This window comes from Cynara cardunculus, unplaced genomic scaffold, assembly GCF_001531365.2.
Source record: "Cynara cardunculus var. scolymus isolate 2C unplaced genomic scaffold, CcrdV1 Un_Scaffold_326, whole genome shotgun sequence".
In the NCBI taxonomy this organism is placed as follows: Eukaryota; Viridiplantae; Streptophyta; class Magnoliopsida; order Asterales; family Asteraceae; genus Cynara; species Cynara cardunculus.
In genome coordinates this window covers 142,419-149,178 of record NW_020200571.1, presented here as the reverse complement: position 1 = coordinate 149,178, position 6,760 = coordinate 142,419, and positions in this window count along the sequence as shown.

Below are 6,760 nucleotides of genomic sequence, written 5' to 3'. Positions count from 1 at the left end.
GTTAGTCTTCTGTGAGGATCTCTATGTACTTAGGTTTATTAGCTGCTCGTGCTAAACACGTGATCATGTCAGTAATCTGCTTTATTTGGACGGCTTAGATTAAATATTTCGTCTAGGTCTTTCTTGGCGGTTATTTGTTTGTATAAAAGCAGCTTTAGGCCTTTGTATTTAAGTAAGCTTCCTGTATTGTAAGAGTTAACACTTTTCATGTGAAAATCATTTGAAGCATTTCTTTCTCTGTGTTCTTCAAGAGTTCTTCATTGTGTTCTTATTGATTTCTACCTGCTTGATTTATAACTGTCCGCTGCATACTAAATGTCTATCTATTTAATCAAGTAAGTTTTCAATACCCTGAACTGAGTAATACGGTCCAACAATTATATTTCCTGGCGGAGATGGGACGGGGATGAGGATAGAGATAAGTAGTCGGGGATGGGGATTGAGGTCCCCGCCCCATTCTCATGCCTACTGGGGAACGATTAAGCATAGAAACTTAAAAATCCTTTGTAATAGTTGTTTGTTTTATAATGTAGCGCACACACACACACACACACACACACATATATATATATATATATATATATAATGTAGCGCACACATACACACACACACACATATATATATATATAGAGAGAGAGAGAGAGAGAGATTTGGGATCACGTGAGACCAGTTTGTTTTTGTGGGACCCGTGATACCACTTTTTTACACTTGAAACTTTATAGCAAAATGTTATGAAAGTTACCTTCACAGTGTTTTTGCTGTGAATGTTCGGCTTTCTTTACCTTCACAACATTTTACTGTGAAGTTTCAAGTGTAAAAAAATGGTCTCATGAAAACAGGCTGGTCTCACGTGAATCAAACCCTATATATAATACAGAATATCAATATACTTGATTTTGTTTCCTTTGATGTTTTATTTTTCATTTCTTATTGTTACCATAGAAATGGATCGACATACTTTTCTCTTTCATCTCAGGAGAAAAACCATGGTTGAATCACGGGTTTTAGTGAAGTCTTGAACAGTAGAAAAGAGCAAGAAGTGTACATGAGTTGCAAGGAAGAAGTAAGTGAATTTAATGCGTGAAATCTATTTGAAGCTTGTGTTTTGTTGCTTTATTGGTAAACTATGATGTCAAACCAATGTTGCATATATATATTATCTGCCGAAATGAGGTCTTAAAGTTGTCGGTTTGACTAAGAATGGTCAAGTACGTGGATAAGTTGAAATCAATGAACGGAAGTTCAAGTTTATGCATAAGATGTTGGTTTAAAATGTTGTTTATGGAGGAGATGGTCAGATGACTTGAAGTCGCACTGAAGGTCGTGATGCCATACGACCTTGAAGACGACATGTTGAGGTTCCGTATAAAGTTGCCTATACACATAACTGGATCTGGTATTGTTTTTATTTTTGTCTTTATAGTTTTAAATTTATTGTTATCTTCATCAGTATGATTTTGAGCATTTCCAAATAGACTTCTTCAAAATAAAGAACTAAAAGTCAAAATCTCAAAAAAGAATTAGATTCATCTCCAACAGATCATCTATTTTAAATATTACAATATTAATTATATTATAAATATATCAAATATAATTTATAAAATTATTATTTCTCTTTTCTACACATTTGATGTCAGATATCATCATTGGTAAAGAAACCATTTTCCTTTTCCTAAACGATTATTTTTGTAGTGTTCCAAATTTAAAGAATGTGGACGAAATTTGCAATTGATTAGAAACCACGAGGACTAAAACCATGGTTTTAGAACCATAGGAATAAAATCGTAATTTTAACAAACTACAAGGACTAAAATGTAATATAGTCATTTTTTATTTACTGTTTTAAAAATCCTTGCAAAGACGCGCTACACGTGTCACGTGAGATATGAAGGATCTTTAGGCGAGTAATATGGAAACTGCGGTAGAGGTAGAATCTGGTGCGAGAAAGAGCAGGGTAAAAGAAACCTATAGCGATGAGTGTTGGATTCTGATTGGGTGGTGGAGACGTTGGCCAAAAGTGGAGTCCACACTGAATCAGGAACCATAAGCCACGTCAAAGATGCCTATAACATTTTTTTCATAACCCAGGTAACTGGTTGAAGTATTAACCGGTTATCATACTGATGTGGCGAGTGATGTGGTATCTAACTCGGTATTATTTGTTGACCTATTCAGTGACGTGGATTTTTTTTAATTTAAAATTAGTCTTTTTTTAGTCTAAAATTAGTCTTCATTGGGTTATCCGGGTACTTAAATGTTTAAAACTTTACATCTTAGGTACCAAAATGAAAGTTTTGAAAGTACGTTACCCAAAATAGGAATCAAGTTAAAGTACGTTACTTTTTCATGCAATTTGCCCTTCTCAAAATAAAATTTTCATCAAAATAAAACTAATTTTCACTTAATTTATATTTTAGGAAATCAACTTCTAAAATCGTTATTTTAGGGAATCAACTTGTACATAATTTTTATTTTGGAGAACCAACTTTCAAAATTGTCATTTTGGGAATCAACTTGCACCTTGTTCCTATTTTAGGGAACCAACTTACAAAATAATTATAGAAAAATAATTAAAATTCGTTTTTTTTTCCAAAATTAATACAATAAAATCTATTTTTCATTTGAACATTTAAAAAAAAATCCAAATTACCACAATAAAAATTATTTTTTACTGATGCAAAAAAAATCAATTTAATAGGGAAAAATTTAATTGATGCAATAAAGAATAAATATTAAATATCACATTCAAGATTTTTATATCTAACCAATTGCATCAATTAATTTTTTTCAATTTTTTTTAAAAATGTTCAATTTGATATCTGAATTAAAAAAACGAGATTTGAAATGAAAAATATATTTTATTGCATTAGTTTTTGAAAAAAAAACGAATTTTGGTTATTTTTCTATAATTATTTTGCAAGTTGGTTCCCCAAAATAGAAATCAGGTGCAAGTTGGTTCCGCAAAATGACGATTTTGAAAGTTAGTTCTCCAAAATAGAAATCAGGTGCAAGTTNCCAAAATAGAAATCAGGTGCAAGTTGGTTCCGCAAAATGACGATTTTGAAAGTTAGTTCTCCAAAATAGAAATCAGGTGCAAGTTAGTTCCCCAAAATGACGATTTTGAAAGTTGTTTCCTCAAAATAGGAATTAGGTGAAAGTTGGCTCCATTCTGATGCAATTTTCCTTTCTCAAAATTTTCTTTAAAATAACGAAACAAAAGTTAATTTTTTTTTAAAAAAAATTATATTTATTTATAACAAAATCGGTGCATATAGAATTAGGCCGATAGTTCTGGTCTTAAGACCGGTTCTAGGCCTGGTAACCGGTCCAGACCCTTCTCGATAGGGGTGCTTAAAAACTCGACCAACTCGATCAATCCAACCCAACCCAACACGAAATAACTCAACCTGAAGTAACCCGATGTCTAACTGAGTTGTAAAATTTTTAAACCGTATGTATTGGGTTGATATTGAGTTAATATTATTTGAACCCAACCCAACTCAAACCGATAAACCTGATATCCATTTATTTCTTGAATTTAATATGATTGTTGAATTTCTATTAATATATAGACTAGACAATTACATTATCACGTACGCTATTCATATACACATATTTTCAATCTATTCACATCTCTATATAACTCATTCGTATATATGTTCAGTAACTGTAAATATACATACGTAAATTGAGAAAATTAACTGAATGTGATATACGTAATAAGTATGAATAAGTTGTATCAAATGATTGATGATGAAAATAAAATGATGAGTAGAGAAATAACATATTCAAGGTTAGAAGAATATTTTAATGTACCAAAGTATCAACCCGTACGGTTTGGGTTGGGTTAAGATTTTTCAAACCGCAAGTATTGAGTTGGGTTGTTCAAATGTCTTCAACCCGATCAACCCAATTCATGAACACCCCTGCTTCTCAGTTTTAAAATATTTAAAAAGGAAAATTTACACAAAAATATTATTATTGTTTTTTTTTAAATTACGATTTTCAAAAAGATTAGCATTGAAATAAACTTTAAGTTAATAAATTTACTTTTTAAACTTGAAATTTTAGGGGAAAAAAAAACTTAAAAACTTGTATCATAATTAATAAAACCTAAAAAAAAAATGAAAAACAAGTCTATACATAACCGATCTCAAATCAGGCTTTGAAATTCCATAAAATTTGTCACCAGTTCTAAACTGTCAAACCATACCCGATCCCTACTGGTCTTAATCGGTTCGAACCGTCTGATCCGTAACCCAATTTGCTACCTCTAGTTTATTGGTTAAATCAATATTAAGGGGATATTTACCAAACGCTTACCCATGTAAGCCCTTATCAAATCACACTACCTCATCGGATGAAGATGATAAGGACCAATAGTCTTACCCGGTAAGTGAGGGCGACGACTTTTACTACTGTAAGCGCTTACCGAGTAAATTGTTGAATACGATACGTTTTGATGGACTAAAATCTTACCGGGTAGGTAAATAATAGTGTTAAATTTTACCCGTAAGCGTTTACCAGTAAAATTTAACACTACCATTTACTTACCGGGTAAGACTTTAGTCCACCAAAACGGCATCGTATGCAACAATTTACAGAGTAAGCGTTTATCATGGTAAGAGTCGTCGCCCTCACTTACCGGGTAAGACTATCGGTCATTGTCTCCCTCTTACCGGGTAAGATTCTTGGTCCTTACCTTATTCATCCGGTATGATAATATGACTTGGTAAGCGCTTACCCAGGTAAGCGTTTGGTAAACAACCCCTAAATGAATTCTTAAAAACAGATACGTGGTTAAACGACAAGGCAATAACCCTTTGATTATTGGGTCCAATTGGACCACAATCTTCAATTCTTTGAAGACTTTTAGGTGCACAACCGATCCATAGTTAAACGACACTATCGTACAATTATACCAAAGGGGAACCACATCCAACGGTCATAAAGCACAAAGTATTAAGCATGGTAACTCTAATCACAATAGCATATATATAATATTACAAAAAGGGATATCATTTTCAGAGATCAAATTCATCTGTTCGTCATTTTTTATCTGAGATTTTCAAAATATTACTACCTCTACAAGCGGCATATATGTTCAGTGATTTGCGGAAGAGCTGAATGGAAAAAAAAGGATCACTTTTCACCCACTTGCGGACCTAGATGAAAAGTGAATGTTTTTTGTTTTTGTTTTTTAGCTCCTCCATAAGTAACAGAGGTGCCGCTTGTGGAGGTAATGATATTTTTGAAAATTTAGGAGAGAAATGACTAAGAGATGAATTTGATCCCTAAAAATGACTATTCTATTACAAAAGTATCAACTCTATTTTTTATATATAGGTTAGGTCTGTGTACATTTTACCTTCTTTATAGCACGCTTACAAGTGGAAATGTGGAATATATTGGGCAAACTCATGAGGTTTTAATACGACATTGCACACAATCCCCATCAACATGTTACTTGATACTAAAGGGTCATTGACCAAACTATGGCGCTAGGGGTATGTAGATAATCAACTGATCCAATTGGAACCGACTGATTCAATTAGAATCGACCGACCATAATTGGATCGGATCGGATTGAAAATTTCAACATTCAATTTGCATCGTTCAGTTCCCGGATGGCAGTCTAAAACCGACCAAAACCAAACCAACCAACATCCAATTAATCATCCAGTTGTCCATCCAACCATTATACAACTATCATCTAATTAATTTATTTTCAAATTACTTAAATCGGAATTTGTTTTATGTGAGGCTTTGAATTTTTAACTTCCCTTGTATTTGTTTTAACATATATTAAAAGTGAATAATTAATTTGTATCATTGTTAGAGAATTGGATTGGATTAACACACTGGATGGATCCACTCCCATCAGATCATCCAGGATATCTGATAGATATCCAATAAAAATATCCAATGGATGGAACCGAACCGATCCAATCATCCATTGGATTGGATTGGACCGGTTGGCAAAATCTACCATCCAATGGATGATTGGATCAGTTCGGTTCCCCTCATATCCAATGGATGTCAACCGATGAACAAGCCTATATGACATTATGTTCTTGAAACCTTTATCACAAACGGAAGGAAAGAAAATGAAAGGAGGGGAAAGTAAAATGAGAAGAAGGGGAAGGAAAAAAACGAAATTAAAACCTTTAAAATGATTATTAAAACTACTCAAATTTTCATTTTTGCTATATCTATACTATATTATAAAACATTTGATAAAAACTCTTAAAAATCATATTTTATACATAAAGTACTGTTTATTGATGCATATTACTTAAAATTCAAGATTACAAGTAAATTGTGCGTAAGTACAACTTATTAAAGCTTCATGTTTGAATTCGTGTAGCTAACTGTGATAAACATAATCAAATAGAGGATAAATATCTCATTTTAAATATAAAAAATTTAAGATATAATATCATTGACTTATAACAAAATACTTGATCATTATCTTTATAAAAAATTATATTATTAAACCAAAAATAAAAAAAATGAATTAAAGAAATACACAACAAAGGAGAAATTTCAAATAGTTAGTTTGATATTAATATCAATATTTTTTTTCAATTTGTTATGATATSTTCATATTTATATTTTATTCAAAAATAAAAATATTATCGATTTTTCAAAACTATATAAAACCATATTATAACATCGACTGAAATAAAAAAAATAAAACGAAACATTAAAATTGAGATGTATTTCGCTACATTGTACGAGTACTCTTCTAATATATATA